At 37.9% G+C, this 21,931-nt stretch overlaps 1 protein-coding gene across 1 annotated transcript in view; it reads left to right on the top strand.

Annotated features, from left to right (window-relative positions):
- The first annotated feature begins 534 nt into the window (after positions 1–534).
- Positions 535–21,931, top strand: part of NIPBL (NIPBL cohesin loading factor) — a 170,763-nt gene continuing 149,366 nt past the window's right edge. The window contains exon 1 of the mRNA XM_037529284.2: positions 535–1,006. The gene's annotated coding sequence lies outside the window, so the exon portion shown is untranslated. The remainder of the gene's footprint in view (positions 1,007–21,931) is intronic.

Below are 21,931 nucleotides of genomic sequence, written 5' to 3'. Positions count from 1 at the left end.
GTGACGTCCAGCCTCCCGCCGGGAGAAACGGGGGTGCGGTACATCCATCCACCCGGCTGCGGGGACACCATTCAAAAAAAAAAAAAAAAAAGCACCTTCGCCGTCGCGTCGCCGGCGTCCCCTACGAGGCGGCCCCGAGCGCGGCTCCCTAAAGCCACCGCCGACGAGCCGGGCGGCGCGCGCGGCCTACGGAGCCGGGCCAGGCCCAAGCGCCCCCAGCGCGCGCCCACCGCCGAGCGCGGGCCCCGCCGCCGCGGCCTCCGGGAAAATCGAGCCCGGGGCGCGCGGGCCCGCCCGGGCCGCAGCGAAACGGCTCCGGCAGCATCGACCGTGACCGGCCACATCCACGGCCGCGCCGAGGCGTGAGGCCTGAGGCCCGAGGCGTGAGGCGCGGGAGCAGGCCTCAAGGCCGCAGCAGGCCTCAAGGCCGCCCGGCCGGGCCGCGGGCTCCGGGTGCGGCGCAGCCGAGGACGCGAGCCGAACTGGCGGCGGCGGCGGCCGCGGCGGTGGCGGAAGTGGAGTGGGGAAGAGGGGGTGGTTGTTAGTGTTTGGCGCCGGCGGAGGGAGTCATTCCTGCAGCTGCACTTCCGGTCGGCATTTTGTTCTGAGAGGGAGAGACGGAACGAGAGAGAGACACACACAGGGCTCCTTCCCCCCCCGCCCTCCCCCCCCTCCCTCCGTCGGTACCGACTCACCCGACACCACCAAGCCGCAGGGAGGGACGCCCCCGCCGACTGGAGGATCGGTTCCCGGGCCCGCGGCGATGCCCCCCCGGTAGCTCGGGCCCCGCTCGGGTGTTTGTGAGTGTTTCTATGTGGGAGAAGGAGGAGGAGGAGGAAGAAGAAGCAGCGATTTGTCTTCTCGGCTGGTCTCCCCCCGGCTCTACATGTTCCCCGCACTGAGGAGACGGAAGAGGAGCCGTAGCCACCCCCCTCCCGGCCCGGATTATAGTCTCTCGCCACAGCGGCCTCGGCCTCCCCTTGGATCCAGACGCCGATTCGCCCAGGTAAATTCCTGCTCTTTCTTTCGGCGGCGGCGGCGGCGGCGGCGGCGGCGCCAGGTCCTCAGCGTCTCTCCTCCTCGCTCCCCTCCCCGCCGTTTCCTTAGCGGCCCCGCGTCGCCTCCGCGGGCGAGTCTAGAGTTCGCTCCTCTGTGGTGGTGGCAGCCGCCCTGGGTGGCGGTGGCTTCTCCCCGCTCCCGGCCGGCTCCGGCGGCGGGGACGGGGCTCCTGCCGGGCGGCCGGGGAGGCGTAGGCCCGGCGGAGAGTGCAGGCCGCGGGCCAGCGGAATCTACTTGAGCTCGGGGATTAGGAGAGCTCCGGGCTGAGGAGCCGCGGCCGGTCGGTGACAGGCCTCGCCGGGAGAGGAGCCGCAGCCCGGGAGGAGGCGGAAACAATACAACTAACAGCAAATGTGCCCTGATCGTCCCCATATTTACAACTTTCCCGGTCCGGGAGTGGGGAACGTCCCAGTGAAACAAACAACCCCCCTCCTTCCCCCTGTGACCCCAGGAAGGGAGGAAGTAGTTTCAGTTAGTGAGACAAATGTAAATACTCAGACGCGGATCCTGGGGTGATTCTTTCCCTGGGTGAAACTTGTTTGGGTGTTGGAAAGTTAAGAAAGACGCGTTTTCTTTCTTTCTTTTTTTTTCTTTTTTTTTCTTTCTTTCTTTCTTTTTTTTTAAAGAATGAAACCGTCCACATGAATATTTAATCTAGAAAACCACCCTGTGGGAGACGCTGCCCGAGCCCCCGAGTTCTTACCCCCCCCCCCAAGAGCGTTTATTTGGTGGTTTGACAGTGTGGGCCGCACATGGACTTTTTGATTCAGACGAGGAGAAAGTACTTGACAGGTTGGCCCCGCCACTTTATCTCTGGGTTCGTTATATAAGGACAGTTTTAAACGACTCTACGTGAAATACTCAGGCACTTCCTGATTTAAAGGTGGAGAAGCCGACAAAGAATTCGAAATGTTCTGAGAACTGTGCAGAGATGCAGGGAAAACCCATTTTTTTCTTTTCGAGGGGAGAAATGAAGTTATGTTTCAAATCTCTGTGAGGTTAAAAAAAAAAAATGTAGAAGGTGCCATCCTTTCATGTCAGGGCAGATCTTCTCGAGGTCCCAGGATTGTCATTGGCTGTTTGTGCCCATGATGTTTGACTGTGTAATGAGAGAGGTGTCATTTTAATAGGTCAAATGTATTTGTAAATGCTGGAGAAAAATATCAGTTCTGTGTTAACGAATTCTAGCCCAAGAATAAGTTAGGAGTTTAAAGCTTGCTTCTGGAGGCGTGGGTGACCTGGGTTGGTAGAAGGGAAAGCCACCAATTTAGAAGTCCTCAAATCATACAGATTGATAGAAAAAAAAAAATAGCTGTACCTGGCTTGGACTGTTTTGATACTTTGTCTCATAGGCACTGAAGGAAAACTTTCATTGGTTAGAATGAAGCCACACCGCTCAACAAAGTCCCTTCTTTTACTAGGGGGTGTTACATGAGTTCGAATTTTTTGTGTCTCATTAAATTATTGTCGTTGTGAAATAAGTAAGTTTTCTGAAGGTTATTTTTGAGTTTAACATTCTGCTTAAAATAAATGGCTTCACATTTCCCCCAAACGTATGGATAAATGTTTAAAAGAGTGAAGTTAATATAGCTGTCACGTACTAGGCATGTTTTTAATGCTATAAATCCGTGTAGTAGTCAGTAGCGTGTCCGTGATTTGTATTGGTCAGGGAGCAGTTTGAATTTTAAAAAGCCTGAAGCTCCTGCTGAGCCCCAATCCCGGCCTCCCTCCCTCCCACTAATCTCCCATTCCTGTCTTTGTGCTGCCTGCTCCTGTTAGACACTGTTTGCTACAGGGCCTCAAGCCTACTCTGGGTGGGGGCATGCGCGGGGGGGGGGGGGGGGGGGGGGGGGCGCATATTGAGGGGGGTTAGAGGAGGAGGAACATTTCACTCAAGAAAGCAGAGGATTTGGGGTGGGGGGGGGCTTCCAATATAAATGTTTTAAAGACCCTTATATGTTCCTGTGATTGTCTTTGCAACTTTTATTTAAATAACATACTGAGAGGTAGGTGTAAGGATGAGCACATTTCTACTGAAGGTAGTGGAAAGAATAGTTCTGCTTGCTTAGTTTTCCTCAATAGAAGCAACTTATTTTTAGAGTTTTATAGTTAAAGGGCGCTTTTTCACACAGTCGTTTGAATTAGTGTGTTAGATATGTGTTTACGTGATTCATTTTTTTCCTTGTGACTTTGGAATTAAAGGGAATTGGTATTTTCCCAATCCTGCCTGTTTAGTAATCTCTAAGTAATACAAACTTGTGTGATAACTTTCATTGAGATAGCATGAACATTTCTTGAAAGTGCCCTGAAATTTATTTTTGGCTTGGTTCAGACCAATTGAACAGGTTTTTCAAAGAGAAAACATTCTACAACACAGATAAAACCTAAACTCAAACTTTAAATTTTTGATAATTTAGTTGGATGGAATAACTTGTTTTTCCCTAGAGATTATGAAGAGTACTCTGCCTCTCGATATTGGTTGAGATAGTCACTAGTAGTTAATCTTGTATTTCCATTTTATTTTTTAATCAGTGAAAGGAGATAATCGTAAGTGTTACAGCAATTTTTATAGTCTAGTTATATTATTTGGAGAAGTGTTTGCTGACATACCTAAAAGAAATTTCAACAGTATGGTTTGTTATTGCTCTTGAGTCTACAGTTCCCTATAACTTTTAATAGTTACTTGATAACAGTTTTAAAGTAAAATGAATGTCAAATATTAAATGCTTAACTATTTATGGTACTTTGAGATGCTACATAGGATGCTTACTTTTGAAAGTCGTTCAATAATTTATTAAAAGTTTGAACCTGTGATGGGGATCGTTATAATATTGTCCTCCTTTAGGAAGAAAAAAGTTATATTTGGAAGAAAGATTGTCTATTTGAGACCTCTTTGGGGAATAAAAGTGAAAGTTTTCAGTCTGGTTGTAAGCCTTGTTTGTGTGTAGTGATCATTATTAAATTTAAACAATATTATGATCAAAGCCATACCAATTCAACATGAAATTTTCTTTATTTGGAACTGGACTATCCAATTAAAAAACATGTATTTTCGAAAGCATCCTAAATTAATTTCATATTTAATTTTTTCATACCAAGCCACCATCAAACTGCCTTAGCAACATTTGAACCCATCTGTGTTATATTTTGACATATCCTATTGTGGTATTTTTTACTCTCTCCAATTTAGATGTGAAAATTAATAAAGCAAGCATAAATAAAAACTAAAAAGTTTGAGTTTTATGTAATATCTTTAACTTTCCACATCCCGTTGCTTACTAGTAAAAGCATAATTTATAAGTAATTTTGAAATTTTAAACTAATATTTCATTTTTACATGTAGTGATTGGAAGACTGAGGAAATAATTCATTTTTGAGACGTGTAACTTCTGTTCATCATACTTACTTGCTATAAAATGTGTAGAAAATTGCTGACTAGGAACTTTATAGGAGCCTGGTAATTAACTGTTTAATAGGAGATGTTTATTTTAATATTCTGAGCATACCAAGATGACTTTGTTGGTAATTTATGGTTTTATATAGCATTTCATACCATTAAAAATATTTTTAAGTAAAGTGTTTCCTATTTTTACCAGTTGTCATTTGTAATTATTCTTTGTATTTTTAAATTGGTCTGATTTCAAGGTGACCTGAGTTCATTTATAAACTCATTTCCCTCTTAGAGAAGTGACCAGTATGATTTTCATTTTTTTGAGGAAAAACTTGACACTCAGAGATCACATGATTTGTTTAGTGAGTAGTGTGTGCTCAAGTAGTGAGTCAGTGGGAGAATAAGGATTTCCCTGATTCTTACTAGTTTTTTATTAGATTATGTTGCTTTAAGAAATGTGTGAGCAAGGTATTACTCAGGGCTGGCACTGTGACTTTTTTCAATTATCTGAGTCCAAGGTGCTTCTCCTTCATCTTTTGGAGAGATATGATACCTGTCTCTTAGTTGTATTTTCCTGCTATCAGAATAGTACTTTTACAATAGCACTTCTAACAATTTGTGCGTGTGTTTGGTCTTTGAACAATTGAGTTTATTTATACTTAACCCTCCTAAGAAATGTAAGCGAACTAGCTTTATATGTGTGTGTGTGTGTGTGTGTGTGTGTGTGTGTGTGTGTGGTAAATAATGAAAAATAAAAGCTTTGCTTTTAAAATTCCATTTTTAAAAACTAGTAGAATGGAATTTTAGTGTTTCTAGTTGATTTAAAAGCAATTTTAAAATTTCTTTTTAAGGTCTTCATTGTTATGTTAAATAAAAGGCATTTTTCTGGGATCAGAATTTTTTGCCCAAGCAAGTTAAGTAATAAAAGTGTTTTTACATATTTTAGATACTTCTCTAGTATACTGTTTTGTTTTGGTATAAATCTAGCATCAGTTTTAATGAATGGAGTTTTGTCAGATTACATTGTTTTGAGCATACTCTTTTTTAGTCCCAAAGTGGTGTTTTTAGGAGCTATTACCTCTTGATAGAGTATTGCTAACTAGATAAGATTTTGAGGGCTTACTATTTGGCAGGTAATGTGTTAAGTATATCTCCATAGTATTATCTCATTTAATTCTTCTAACAGGCTCATGAAGTAGATTTAGAAACAGAGACGGTAAAGGTTGGAAAACCTACCCATTGTCTTGTAATTAGTAAATGATCAGTCTGACATATTTTTCATATTTTTCTTTCCATTTGAGAGTCTACATTTTCATTTTTAGTGATATCATTACATTTTGATTGCTCTGTTGATTCAGTGCTTGAAAATCATGGAGTCGAGGATATTGTATATATACTTCAGACAACTAAAATAGAATAGAGACTATATGTCTTTTCTGTAATATTTTTGGAATCAACAAATCTTTACTCTCTTATACTTTAAATTTGAGTTTGTTTAGCAATCTGTGTTTTTTACTTTCCGATTTTTTAGATTTAGTTGCAATTATTTGTCAAAGCCTCTAATTCTGGAAAGGAAAAGTTCAGTTTTAGAGAGTGATTTCATTCCTAGAAATATCTATGACCACTTGTGTAGTAGATGACCCTATAAAGTAGTATGACTGATTTTTTTTTATTCTAGTATTTATATAGTCAATGAATATTAATTCCTTCAACATCATCAACTTGGCAAGTTATGCACTCATGTCAGAGCTGCTGCCGTTTAATATATATGATATGTATTCATAGATATATCATATATATAAAAAATATATATGTGTAATGACCTTAAGGGAATTACTTTAGTAATTATCCTTAGAGTCTTTGAGATAGTCTCTTATTCTTAATGACAACTTTGTCTTTGGGGTTGTTTTGAATTTTAGAGAAAAGTAAAATGGACTTTAGAACTCAGTTTAGGAAAATTAAAATTTAATAAGTCATTTGTGTGTGTGTCATGCACAGTATTGAGTGCTTTACATTTGTAATCTGTAATATTTTGAGTGATTTCCATGTGCCAAAAATTGTGCCAGTGGCTTTATATAGATTTTCTTCATTCTTCAAGGTTTACTGTGAGTTTGGTTGTCATTATCATCCTAATTTGCTTGAGAAAACTGAGGTATACAAAGATTAAGTGACTTGTGCAGGCTCACCCAGGTAATGAGCAGAAGGAAGTAGAGAAAGGACTCCAGAGTTGATGCTTTACCATCAGCCTGAACCGCTATACTCCGTGTGGTGATTTGACCCTCCCAAATACCCATTGAGATGGTGGTAGTCTCATTTTTACAGACAAGGAAATTGAGGCTAATCATATCCAGAGGTATAAATCTAGTAAGTTCTACAGATAAAATTTCAACCCAGATACAACTAATTCTACAACTTCTATTCTTTCCGTTCTACCACCCTGACTCTTCCAAGATTTATGATAGTTTTTTTTTTTTTTGATAAAAAGGGTAGCTTTGGTTATAAAGTAGTGTCTTGTGTAGCTTATAAAGACATGCTGAAGATAATTTTAAAGAGGAATTCTTAAATGTCTTGATTAGTTATAACTGATTCCTTGTTCACATAGTCTTTTAAAAAATACATTTAAAAAACTTCACATCACATGTAGTTTAACCAGCATACGGTTTGTGTCCAAATGTGTGTTTAAGTAAAATACTGGTTTTTAACTGTATGCATGTTCTTTGCAGTACTTTTTAAAACAGGGAAAGCCCTTTTGTGATTATTTTTTATAAAAATTGTAAGCATTAGATATTCCCAATGTACGTTAAACATCAAACATAATTTATATAGGTAAACTTTTTTTTTTTATCTTATATGCCTATAATGTGTCATTTAACATGAATATACCAGACTCTTTAATTTTTTTATTTTTTTTTTAATTTTTTTTTTTTTTTAATAGAGGCATGTTTTATTTATTTATTTGTTTGTTTTGTTTATACAAGCACTGGGTACAGTCAGAAGCGCGGGAGGGTGAGAGAATTCACCAGGGCCAGAGCGGGGAGCAGAGCAGGCAGAAGGACCGAAGTACACTGCTGAGGGGAGCAGCGGGCGGCAGGAGAGGTCTGCGCACCATGTGGGACCCTCCTCTGGTGGCCGGGGAGCAGCCGGGGATCGAACTCGGCGCCGCAGAGGCCGCGGGCAGCTTCGCAACCCAGCGCTCAACCGCTGCGCCACCGGGGAAGCCCTATACCAGACTCTTTAGAGTGGTCTTTTGTATATATTTGTCCTTTGGCAGAAAGCAAAAACTTTGTCAGTATGCAAAACAATGAAATTAACAACACTATTTATTAAAATAATTTTTTAACTTTTGCCTCTCCTGAGAAATTCAGAAGCTGTGACATAATTTTGAAATGCTGTATTCCTTATTATTAGAGTTAACATATTTGAGTCTTTAATCTTGTGCTAATGAAGTGCATGCTTGTTTTTCTACAAGTACTGCTTTTTTAAAAAGTTATTGATTCGATATCCCTTAAAAATTAACAGTGCTTGAAACAATTATTAAAACTCAAACTATAGTTTACTCTAAGAATGTGTATTTAATATTTTTTTTTTTTTTTTTTTTATAGAGGCATGCTTTATTTATTTGTTTGCTGGTTTGTTTGTTTTGTTTATACATGCACTGGGTACAGTCAGAAGCGCGGGAGGGTGAGAGAATTCACCAGAGCCAGAGCGGGGAGCAGAGCAGGCAGAAGGACCGAAGTACACAGCTGAGGGGAGCAGCGGGCGGCAGGAGAAGTCTGCACGCCATGTGGGACCCTCCTCCGGTGGCCGGGGAGCAGCCGGGGATCGAACCGGCGCCGCAGAGGCCGCGGGCAGCTTCGCAACCCAGCGCTCAACCGCTGCGCCACCGGGGAGGCCCTAAGAATGTGTATTTAATATTTATATTTGCAAAACAAAAGTGTCCTTGAAATTAAACCTACCAAAGAATTACATCACTGAGTTATCTCAAAACTGCTACTTGGCAATTCTTTGGGATTTTAAAACCAGCTTCTGGTTGTCTTTATATGTGATTTTGTTTTTCCTTGGTAATGACCAAGTTGAAATTTTACATGGGTGTAAATTGGCATAACTCTTACCTCCTGTTTTTAACTAATCTTAAGAAATTAACGCACATGAGATAATTTTTGTTTCCATGGTTCTGCCTATGCCTCAGAAAACTCTTAAGATTGAAAGTTGAAATTGTAATGGCCTAAACGTTACTGTTATTATTCTTTCCCCTTTGAGAAAAGGAATTGGAATCCAATATTTATGCTGTAATTTACCTACTTTTTAAAGATTTATTTATTCAGGCATACAAGAGCTGGGGTGCAGGCCAGAGATGCGAGGGGTGAGGGAATTCACCAGAGACAGAGTGGGGAACAGAACAGGCAGATGGACCAAAGTACAGTGCTAAGGGGAGCGGTGGACGAGACAGGAGAGGTCTGCTTCGCCATGTGGGTTGCTCAGTGGCCGGCCGGCCGGGGCTCGAACTCATGCTGCAGAGGCTGCAGTTTGCTTCATAGTGCAGTGCTTTAACCCCTTGCACCACCAGGGAGGCCCCCCCTTAAGCAAATTTTAACTTAACAATGTTAATGTAGGTGGTAGGACTTCTGGATAGTGTTGTTGTTATGTATTACTTTCCCTGGTGAAACCTTGAACAGTTTGAAAGGCCCTAGATTCTGAGATGTCATAAGTTCCAAATATTGCTGGTGAAAAATCATTGACATTAACTGTGGTAAATGTACATTTGTATAGCATTTCTATTTTTTCTGTAGGTATGCATTACTTATTAAAACATTAGTTCAAGGACCAAAATTTTTGTTTTAATGAAGAAACAAAGCATTACCTTTCTCCTATTTTTTTTTTTTTTTAATTTTTACTTATTTTTGTGCCGCGGGGTATAGGCCAGGAGTGCAAGAAGATGAGAGGATTCACCAGAGACAGAGTGGGGAACAGAACAGGCAGATTTACTGAAATACATTGCTAAGGGAAGCAACAGGCATGACATATGTGGCTAGCTCCCAAGCTCGGAATCAAACAACTCAGGCCTTTGGGTTATAGTGCTGAGACTTAACTCCAGGGCCACGAGGGAGGCCCAGCATGACTTTTCTTGTGAAAATTGCTCTGGTCATTCCATTTTAGAGCATTTGTCATCTTCTTGTATCTCTTGATAAAATAATTTGTTCCTGTTTTTCAGCTGTACTAAACCATCATCTGTATGTGAGCAAAGAGACAGTTTTTTTTTTTTTCATCTCTATGTCATCATCATAGTGATTGTTGTATGTTGTAGCGTTCACTACTTTTTTGTTGAACTAATAATTAGAACTGAGCTGTGTGATATTTCTTAATATATTTCTAAATCTAAGTCACAAATACATTTTTGTGTTAATTTTAAGATATACTTTCCTTGGCTATAGATATTGTCCTTGAGCAGCAATGCTTTTTGGGTAAGAACACTTTATTTATATACATTCCTAACAATGTATACATAATTTAACTGGTGTATGAAGGTAATCAAATGAAAAACAAATCCTTTTCAGCTGTTAGTGGAGATTGTAAAGTATAGGTAGGGTTTTTTGTGTTGGCCCGGTGAGCTGTGGAATTGGGAGTAAGATACAGGAATTTACTGCTAGAGGGAAGATATCTAAATACTTGTTCTGTTTTATTTTTGAGTGTTGTAGTTTTTATTTTCTTTGCTAACTTAAATATTATATAAAATAGCAATGTAGCTAAATTAACTCTACTGAGAAATACATTACAGTACATTAAAATGCTATTCAACAAGAATTGTGATACGATGACTGATTTTTTTTATTTATTGGGGTGCAATTTACATAGTGTAATTCGTTCTTATATGTGTACAGATTGATCAGTTTTGACAAACATATACAGTATCATACCTACCACCACAATCAAGACATAGAATATTTCCATCTCCCCCAAAAGTTCCCATATGTTCCTTTGTAATGTTTTCTACCTCTATTCCAGCCCTTGCCAGTAAGACCCAATTATTGTCCCCAGGGTTGTCTTTTGTAGAATGTCATGTAAATGGAATGGCACAGTCTTGTAGGCTCTTGTATCTGGCCTTCTTTCACTTAGCATAAGATTTTTGATATTTATCCATGTTGTTGCATGTACAAGTAGTTTGTTGGTCATTGAATTTTGAAATTGAACTTAATATAATCTTTGATTTTTGTGCTACTCTGTCAAAAAATACAGTTTTAGATAGTTCTCTGAGATCCTGCAGTTGCTTTATTATTGGACACAATTTTTGTTCATTTTTACTCCTCATGTTAAAAACTTTTAATTGGGGCCTCCCCAGTGGCGCAGTGGTTGAGCGCTGGGTTGCGAGGCTGCCCGCGGCCTATGCAGTGCAGGTTCGATCTCCGGCTGCTCCCCGGCCACAGGGGGAGGGTCCCGCATGGCGCGCAGACCTCTCCTGCTGCCCGCTGCTCCCCTCAGCAGTGTGCTTTTGTCCTTCTGCCTGCTCTGCTCCCCACTCTGGCTCTGGTGGGTTCTCTCACCCTCCCGTGCTTCTGACTGTGCCCAGTGCTTGTATAAATAAATAAATCTTAAAAAAAAAAAGATTTATCAAAAAAAACCTTTTAATTGATATTATTATTAAGTGGCATTTATTTATGTTAGTTGATGCTCTTAGGTTAGCTCATCTACCAAGCAGGTAAATTAGACATTGCCCTCTTTTCCATTATAATTAAAGTAGATGGCTATCGTGTATTTTAAATATATAGTACATGGAACAAGAAATGAGGCATGATACAATAACACCACCAAATATTTAGTTTATATTTTGCTTTAAGTTTAATGTATGCTGTTTATACTAAAGATAGAGCAAAAGTCATAGTGAAGAATAGTCATTGCCTACCCTTCAAATGCTTAGCAGAGAAACAGTATACTAATATTGAAAGTTGGGGCAGACAGTGGGGGAAAAAGGTCATTTCCTAATCATTTTATTTGACCACATTTTTTGCTTTTCCTCACTACCTTTTTAAAGCTGTTTTCTTTCTCCCTTGGGTCCAGGTATATCAGTCTCCTTCCCCTATGTATTTCACCTCTCATTTGTAGATTCTTGATAGTCTTTCCTCTTCTACTTATCCCTTAAATATTGGTATTCCCAAGGTGGCTCTTCAGCCTTTATTCTGTTCCTATTGATCTTAACTATGCACATGACTTCTTATTTGCTTTTCTACCTTTGTGCTGATGGCTGAAATATCTCTCTCCAGAATATATTTCTCTCCCGGGACAGTATAGCTGTCTACCAAGCATCTCCTGATTTCCCAAAAATACAATAAATTCCAAAGTAGATACATCTGAAGTCATCCTTCAGTCCTTCACTACTCGAACCCCTCTCCCACCCAAAAAGAGAACTCTTCTTATAACTTTGTGAATTAGGATGTTAATGTTTCCACCATCATTTGCCTAAACTAGAACCTTGGTGATGATGTTTGATTCTTCTCCTTTATTTTATCTCCAATTTAGTTGTTCACCCATTTCTGACATAACACGCGTTTAAGTGTCACTTGAATCCACCCCTCCTCTTCTGTGAGTGGGCGTGTACATACAGCTTACCAGGTGGAATAGTTACTGGCATTTTAAGAAAGATGTAGGGGTAATTGTGAAAGAAGTATCTATTTAGTGTTAGGATACTCTTTTGCTCATTTGATTGGACTCTGGTATTTAAAATTAAGGTGTAGTCTTCAGGGACTTTCTCGCTTTATAGCTTAAATGCAACTCTCTTTTGGACATATTTCCATTATATCTAGAATCTAGGACATCTCACTAGTTTGAACTTAGTTTTGTCTTTCCATACCTTACTTTGAGAGTACTACATTCCATGCATGTGTTCATTCATTTTAATACTCGGTGTTTTATGTGGTCAGGAGCAGGGTCTGAGTTGAGGAGAAAATGGGAATGTAGAGGAAAAATAATAAAGGGCTTTTTAATTGATTTTTTTAATTGATTTTCCTATACAGCAGAAACAAATTCATTTGAGTAACATTTTCATTTTTTGTTGCAAATAACAGAAAAATAAAGAAACAGATGCAGTAAGATCTCACCATTCAGTTGCTAGGCATGCAAACATTTTAATGAGGAGTCAGATATTTTGTAACTGTTACTTATTTGTGAATTTGGAAATTATTGCTCATGGTTTTGTATAACTTTACAGTGTTTCTTAGAATAAGAAGTTTTCTCCTTCACTCCCCAATTTGAACAAAAGGATCTACTTAGAGTTAATGGTTTAAATAAATCTGAGCATTTCTTTTGTGAATGGCATCTCAAAGTGTGATACTGTCTTGAAAAACAAAGTAAACATTTACTTCACTGTATCTAGAGTTATAAAATAAAGAAATAATAGATGCTATATTTTGCTCTAGTGCTGATTACCATGTTTTCTAGAAAATGGGGTAAATCCAAAGACATTTTATTAAGGCTGAAGCGAGAACCCTGTCTAGTTAATGTATCTTGGTAGTGGCTTTAACATAGTAAGTATTCAATAAATTACTGTCGAGTAAATCAATTTGTATATTCCAGCTTTGGAATCTAGGCATGACAGAAGAGGGGTGGGGCTTGCTAGATATTGAGCATGTTTGATAGAGGAAAGAAAACACAGTTCATAAAAGATAACACAGCATTTAAGAAAAAAATTGGTATAATTTTTAAAAATTGCTGGCATTTTTTTTATTCTTTTTTTTTTTTTAAGATTTATTTTATTTATACAAGAACTGGGGTACAGGCCAGATGTGTGGGAGGGTAAGAGGATTCACCAGAGACAGAGCGGGAAACAGAACAGGCAGACTGATGAAATACACTGCTGAGGGGAGCAGCGGTTGAGACAGGAGAGGTTTGCCATGCCGTGTGGATATCTCCCTGGCTGGATGGGAATCAAATCCGCACTGCAGAGGCTGCGGACAGCTTCACCGCGCTGTGCTCAACCGCTTGCTCCACCAGGGAGGCCCTAAAATTACTTGTATTTATACAATAAGTTTTGCTTAGCTGGATAAAAGAAAAATATATGTATAGAAAAGTGGTTTCGGGTTTTTTTTACATTTTTATTCCCATTCCATCTTTGCTTCTAATTTCAGTTATTACCTCTAGACTTTCATCCTTGCTGCTTGGGTACAAATTGGTAGGCTCAGGGCTACAATGACTTGCATAATCCAGATATAGAGGTTTTGGTGGGGAAGCGAGGGAGATGTTAAAGTTCTTCAGTCTTTTTCAGTTGTTGATTGTAGTGTATCTCAAAGTGCCATTGAATATCCTTAATTATCAGATGAGGGGTCCTGAAAACTACAAATTGGCATGATTTACAACTTGCAATGAAGTTCAGTGTCTGAATCTCTAAAATGCTACTACCTAGCTGTTAAGCCATGTTGTCTACACTAATTACATGGTTTCAGTGGCTCTAATATTTTCAATTATAAGATAACTACCACAATCTTAATGTTCTTTACAAAAAATTCATAGCTCAGCAGCTCCCCATTTCCTTAGTTTTTGTGGAAACCAAAGCTACTTACAGTTTTTTTTTGGTTTGTTGAAGTAAATTGTGAATTTTAGAATTTAAAATTTTCAAGAACCTAAGTTAAAAATTTCTCTTAATTCTTTCCCCACTTATAGAAGGAATGTGGAAAGCACTACATGCTATTTGGAAAACAGGAAAAATATCTATTATCTTATATTTTGTTTTCCCAACTTAAGTTTTTAATAAAAATATTTAATTTTAATTATGGTTAAATAAATATTCATGGTGTATATATTCATACTAGTCCTCTTTTAAGGTTGCATCATAAAAATGTTTCCTCATTTCCTGTACCATATTCATAGTTACTTAGAATCCATTTTTTCCCCCAACCGATGACCCATGCATTACGTTAGTCATTGTACTGTTTGATATTTAGTTTGCTTTCACTCTTTTTCTGTATAAAAATAAGGCAGTGGAATATCTTTCTACCTACAGCTTTTTTTCTTTTTGGGGGACTTTATTCAACTAGAGTAGATTTTCATAAGTGGAAGTTGGACCAAAAGCTTTGAACACTTTTGTAACTCTTAATATGTATTTCAAAAAATAGTTTTACCTTTCTTTAATCTTTATAGTCATTTGTGCCTTAATTCATTCAGTAAATGAACTTTTCCCCATATAGGTGCACATTTCCTATTATAATTATTCTTAGATTATTGAAATGTTTGCGTTCTCCCCCGCCATTGTGGCTGTGCTCTCTTCAGTATAGTTTTGAACTTCTTGATAAAAATTATGGGCTTTTCAAACTGGGATTATCATTTGTATGTATTGCTTAATGAAGTTAGTATAGAATCTAATCTAGTTACTAGCCAAGTGACATTTAGGTCAGTCATAAATCCCATTTCGTCAACTGTAAACTGAAGAGGTTCTCAGAATTTATGATTTTTGTGGATTATTGAAAACACAAAGCAAAGAATAAGAAGAAATCTAGATAAATGAAAGGAGAATAATTCCTACAGATACAGTTGAAGGGTTATAGAAGGTAAGGGATCATAGATCCTTTATCTGCAGGGAAAAAAAGTGTAAGAAGATTCGGTTTAGAACATACTAAAAAGAAAGTCAATTTTAAGGTCCTATTACTTAGTTTTAATATTTGAGATATGAGACAGCTAATGTGATATTTACATGGCTATGACCTCACATTCATTCTCTTATTTTTCAAACATTGTTTCCTATGTCTCAGGAACTATCTGGCATTAGAAATTATAAAATAAAATTTGAGCCTTGCCTTCAAAGATCTCATAGTCTAAAGTGGACAGAAAAACAAAGATTATGTCACAATATCAAGGTTAACAGTACAGTAGGAGCACTGAGGGGAGATCACCTAATTTACACTAGAAATGGTGTGTAAATTTAATGTTGAAGGCCATTAGTTAGATTTTTTTGAGCTTGTGGTTGGAAAAGGAGTGTGCCAGAAAGGTCTGAAGCTGCAAGAGGGACAGAGGGCCCATATTATAAACAAATGTATATACCTTTGTGAGTTTTGCATTTTATTTTAAAAGCATGGGAATAAAGAAACTTAGAAATGCAGTGTATTTTAGATTTAAAAAATATTTTGACAGAAATTAGATAGCAGGCAAGTGATGCCATTTAGGAACTGATAAAGTCATTCATTAAAACACACTGTGGAGGAGGTCATCTGTAACAAATACTAAGGAGTTAGACTGAGTATAATTTGGTGTTGATATGTAGGCAGATTGGGTAATGGAGAATGAAAAAAATGAAAGATATCTTTTTGATTCTCAAGTTTCATTTGTGGATCTGGGACTATGAAGAGTTCATTCACTAAAGTCAGGAATATAAGGGACAGTTGTAAGAACTGGACAGTGGGTAGGAGGAAGGGCAGGAGGTAATGCTACAGTTTTAGGCATGTTGAGATTAACTGACCTATGATGTAGTCAGGTGTATGATGGTATAGGAGTCTAAACACTTTAAGATTCTCAGAGCTCAGAAGATTCTCAGACTTATCTTTGACAAAGTACATAGTTATGAATTGGTTTAACAAAGGATTATTTTCATGAGAGAGGCATAGCTAAATCTATGTAGACTTTTGAAAAGGATGTATAAAATTTAATGTTAAACCTGTTTTGAAAAGCTAGGGTTTTTATTACCCCAAATGAGAATATCCAAGATAATAACATTCAGTTTATTAATGTAATTCTGGTATAGGTATTCAAATTAAAATTAGCATATAGCTTTTAAAGTCAATATAAGTAAATGCGTTACCTACTTATGAATAAGAATACAGTCTACCAAACACTCTTCATATTTTGGATGGAATGGATTGTTGGCCATCCTAACAATTATTTGGAAATTACTTTCAAGGCTGACCTAGAAGATTGAGCAGTCTCTAATCAAGGTTAACAGTATGGTAGATACTACGTGGTTGTTGTTTTTAAAATCTTACGTGGTTTAAATTGTCAGAACTAATAATACTATTTTTTGATGAGGCTTTGTTTTCCAATCAATTGATTATACTACCGTGATCTTAGAATAACAAAGAGAATGTTCTTGTAGGATTTTCTGTTGTACAAGGCTTTTCCTAGGTCCTTCCTGGTATATATATTTTTTAATCCAGCTAAATCTGAACACCACTTCTTTAGTTTTATACTAAACCATGCGTGATAGATCTTTTAGTGAATATGTTAGTTTATTCATGAGAGTATTATCTTTACAAATATAATTAAAGATCTACTTTTAGAATAATTAAATTAAAATGGCAGTAGCTTTTTAAAAATATATCAGGAATAATAATTATAAAGGAATCAGGCTGATTCATCAAAAATAATTGGTCAGGTGTCATAATGTCAAAATGAAAATTAATGCTTTCCTAGGATCTAAGTACATTTAAGCAAAAAGTACTTGCTTTGTTTTATTTTTTTGTTAGAGAGGTGGCATAGCAGAATCACCTAGGAATGTTTTTCAAACTATAACCCCCTTCCGGAGATTTAAGATAAGTTTATAAGTTTCTCTTTAGCTAGCTAGTCCCTTGGCATTTTAATATTTCCACAAGAATTAGTTGAGTAATTACTTGTGTTCATTTATGAATTCTAAGCATTTGATGCTAGGACTTTTGTTTCAACTTCTAGATTTTACTTGGCTATCTAAAAGATTCCTTTGTGTGTGTTTTTTTTTTTTCTGTTCTATTAGAAACATCATCTATGAGTCATAAAGAAAGCAAGGAATCATGGCCTGCAGAATCATTAGTGAATTAGAATTAAAAACAGAATAGATATGTTGAATTCTGAAGAATGAAAGGGATACAGGAGAGGTCAGAGTAGAATCGAGGAAAGAAGTTTGAGTAGCAGGTACTGTAAATTGACAAAAGAAGAGAAAATTGAAGTTTAAAAACATCAAATACAAATTAGTAACAGTCCTTAGAATAAAATTTAAAATTGTAAACTGACATATCTTATCCTACAGGTGCCTTGTGTTTAAAAAATTGACTCAGAAATCAATTTCCATTATCTTGTAAATGTTGGATATATACATCTTAAGAATAAAATGTAAAATGCTTTAAACTGTGACATACACTTTCCATAAAGTCCTCAGTATTTTTGTTAGTTGACAGCTACCTCTTTCTATTTATGAATTAGTGAATACATATACTTTTCAAGCATTTTTTTAAAGATTTATTTATTTATGCATACAAGAGCTGGGGTACAGGCCAGAGGTATGTGGGGGGGGGGGGTTGAGAGAATTCACCAGAGACAGAGTGGAGAACAGAACAGGCAGACCGACTGAAATACACTGCTGTGGGGAGCAGTGGGGGAGACAGGAGAGTTCTGCTTCTCCATGTGGGTTTCTCCCTGGCCGGCCGGGGATCGAACTTGTGCTACAGAGGCTGTGGTTTGCTTCATTGCTATGCCGAGCTCTACAACGGCATAGCTGTCAGCGTGCCCACCGTACCCCTGGGCTCATCTTCCCTGCTCCCTCACAGACATGTTAAACAGTTCCCATACATGCCCATAGCTTCCCCGCCCCCTCATGTCTGCTTAACCCCTTGCACCACCAGCATATTTCTAATGAAAGCCTGATAATTTGTGATATTTATAGTGATTTTTGGGAAGGAAGATACTTGATAAGCAAAGGAAGCATAATCAAATCAATTCAAATGTATTTGGGTTTGAAATATAAGTATTCCTGCATAAGACAGCTTGGGTGTACACCACAGATGAAGTGAAGTATCGCAGATAATTACTCTACATATGTGAGTTTTTTGACTCCTGCCCTATCTCAAATAAATTGTGTTATCTGCGGTGTTGTGCTGTACTTATTGTATATCATGCTGCAATTTATTTTGTGTCGTTTTTCACATTATTTGTATTGTCCACCCAGATTATAAACTCTTTAAGGGTATAAACTGCCAGTGGTACCTAGTAAAGTGTCTTTCTTGGAGCAGGTTCTTAACAAGTGTTTCCTGATAGCTTATGTGGCTCAACTAGTTTGAAAAGGTTTAAAAATTATCTGACATTCTTACAAATCATAACATTCACTCCTTTAAAATGTACAGTGATAGAAATCAGTGTGGTTTAGTGTATTAACAAAATTATGTAATCATTAACACTATTTCCAGGACATTTTCATTACCCCACCCCTCATAAAACCTCATAACCTTTAGGAGTCACTCCATATTCTTTCCACCCCTTTGCAACCACTTATCTTCTGTTGCTATGGATTTCCTTATTCATATAAGTGGAATCATACAATGCAGCCTTTTGTATCTGACTTCTTTCCTTAGATCATCTTATTGTATTATGTATTAGTACTTCGTAGTACTTCATTTCTTTTTTTGAGCAAATAATATTCCATTGTATGGATATGCCACATGTTACTTAACCATTTGTCAGTTGATAGACATTGGGTTGTTTTCATCTTTTGGCTGTTATAAATATGCTGTAGTAAACAGTCATGGGTAAGTTTCTGTGTGAGCATTTGTTTTCAGTTTCCTGGTAGATAACATAGGATTGGAATTTCTAGTCATGTACTAACTCTGTGTTTAACGCAGGAATTGTCAGACAGTTTTCCCAAAAGTCTACATGGATTTTTACATACCTGTTAATAGTGTTTGAGGGTTACACTTTTCTTACATCCTAGTGGGTATGCAGTGGTATCTCACTGTGGCTTTGATATGTATTTTCCCAGTGACCAGTGATATTGGACATTTTTTCATTTGTTTATTGGTCATGTGTATATCTTCTTTGCAGAAATACTCAAATCTTTTACCCATTTTAAAATGGGTCATATTTTTTAGTTCTTATGTTAGAAGTTTTTAATGTATTTTGATAAAATTCCTTTATAGATATATGATTTGCAAATATTTTCTCATTTTTTGTGGGTTATCTTCACTTTCTTGATAGTGTCCCTTGAAATACAAAAGCTTTTCATTATGATGATGTCTGATTTATCTGAGTTCCCCCTTTGGTTGCTTTTACCTTTGATGTCATATTTAAAAAGCCATTGCCTAATCTAAAGGTCCTTAAACTTTATACCTATGTATAATTTTAGCTCTTATATTGAAGTTTCTAATCTATTTTGAGTTAATTTTTACATGTGATGTGAGGTAGGACACCAACTTCATTCATACACATTTTTAGCCAGTTGTCCCATCTCTATTTGTTGTGCAGACTGACTCCTTCCACCCAGTGAATGATCTTGAAGCCCTTGTCAAAAATCAATTAAATGTAAATATTAGAGTTTATTTCTGGACTCTCAATTGTATCCCATTAATCTATTTGTCTGACCTTATGCTGGTCTCACACTGTCTCAATTACCATAACTTGTAGAAGGTTTGAAAATGGGAAGTGTAAGTGCTCCAACTTTGTTCTTTTTATTTTATTTTTTTTTAAATAACTTTTTTTTTAATAGAGGCATGTTTGTATTTATTTATTCATTTGTTTGTTTGTTTTTGTTTATACATGCACTGGGTACAGTCAGAAGCACGGGAGGGTGAGAGAATTCACCAGAGCCAGAGCGGGGAGCAGAGCAGGCAGAAGGACCGAAGGACACTGCTGAGGGGAGCAGCAGGCGGCAGGAGAGGTCTGCGCGCTATGTGGGACCCTCCTCCGGTGGCCGGGGAGCAGCCGGGGATCGAACCGGCGCTGCAGAGGCTGCGGGCAGCTTAGCAACCCAGCGCTCAACCGCTGCGCCACCGGGGAGGCCCAACTTTGTTCTTTTTAAAGATTGTTTCGATGTTTTGTATTCTTGAGCATTTTCTTATGAATTTAAGGATCAGCTTGCCTATTTCTGCAAAATAGGCAGCTGCAATTTTGATAGGGATTTCATTCAATCTATTAATTTGTATAGTATTTTCATCTTAATGTATTAAATGTTTCCATTCATGAGCATGGAAATAAATACCTTTTCTTTTTTTATGCCTGATTTGTTTCAGTAATGTTTTATGTAGTTTTCAGTGTACAAATGTTGCACTTCTCCTGTTACATTTGTTCCTGAACATTTCATTCTATTTGATACTATGGTGAATGGCAAATAATACCTACTAATAGTAGTTATATGACAGGTTGTTTCTATTTGTCCAGTGATGCTGCTCTGTGTCTTGAAAAAAATATGTGCACATATGAAAAGTAAAATTAGACAGCTCAGAAGAAAAGTTATGGCCACCCAGATTATGTCAATATTTTTTTTTAGGGCTATCTAACAGTAGTTTAGGATTAAAACTGGAAAATTTGTGGCCCACTACTTAAAACAATGTGCTTTACCTCAAATAAAGGCCATCTCCAACGTTTGTTACAGGAATAAACAAATACTTATGTAACAGTGTGTATGTATGGATGCAAAATCAATTCTGTTGTTCAGTAATTTCTAAAGTCTTCATTTTCTTCTAGTCAAGTGATTTTTGGTAGTGCATCTGAAAAGCTCAATTTGCAAGGAAGGGAGTACTAGATGACTAGGCAAAGAGGTTAAGAGGGGGTTAGGAAAAGAGGAAAGAGAGGCATGGAAGCAAGATTAATAACGTGCGTTTTGTTTGTGCAGACAATATTAGGTTTTAAGTAGGTATATATGCTGATTAGAAATTAAAAAGAAAATAGTGATAATGGATTATTCTTCAAGCTCAAAATTCTGTTTTTTAATCTGAGCCACACTTTCTTTTGAAAGATTTATTTATTTATGCATACAACAGCTGGGGTACAGGCCAGAGATGTGGGGGCAAGAGGATTCACCAGAGACAGAGTGGGGAACAGAACAGGCAGACTGACCAAAACACACTGCTGAAGGGAGCAGCAGGCAAGACAGGAGAGGTCTGCTGTGCCATGTGGGCTGCTCCCTGGCCGGCCAGGGATTGAACTTGTGCTACAGAGGCTATGGACAGCTTTACAGCTCAGCGCTCAACCGCCTGTGCCACCAGGGGAGGCGCCACCTTAGCTCTTACCAGCATAAAAATAGCAGGTATAATGTGATTGCCTTCTAGATACTTAAACAATTCGAATGTGCTTCCTTTTTTTTTTTGATTGAGCCTCTGTGTAAGTTTTATATCACTTGCCTTTTTTGTGTGTTGTGCCTTTCTTGGGAGAATCTCACATTCAGTGAAAACCTTTGTATTGTGTTCAGTTTATTGATTCTGGATTTGTTTATTGGCTTTTGTAGGAGAGAATTTAACTTAAGAAAATCATCTAACACTTTGGATGATGTTGTGCCCTTTTAAAAATGAATTTTTGAATAGGTTTGAGATAACTGATAATGGACTGCCCCCAAAGTATTGCTTCCAAAATTTTGGGCCCCTGATTTTGTAAACTTTTATTAATTTTAAATCTCAGTCACCCTTCCTATGATTATTTATTTCTTCATTTCAGGGCACCTCTTTTTTCTCTTTTGCTTATCAATAACTACAAGTCTCTCTATCCCATTCAAAAATGTCCCTTTTAGTGTATATATTTACTTCTTATTTTTAATTTTGTTTTAAATTTTAGGCC

This window comes from Talpa occidentalis, unplaced genomic scaffold (assembly GCF_014898055.3).
Source record: "Talpa occidentalis isolate TD23 unplaced genomic scaffold, MPIMG_talOcc4v2.1 talOcc4.6, whole genome shotgun sequence".
NCBI classification, from domain to species: domain Eukaryota; kingdom Metazoa; phylum Chordata; class Mammalia; order Eulipotyphla; family Talpidae; genus Talpa; species Talpa occidentalis.
The sequence above is the reverse complement of the archived record's forward strand: the minus strand, read 5'-3'. Positions and strand labels throughout refer to the sequence as shown.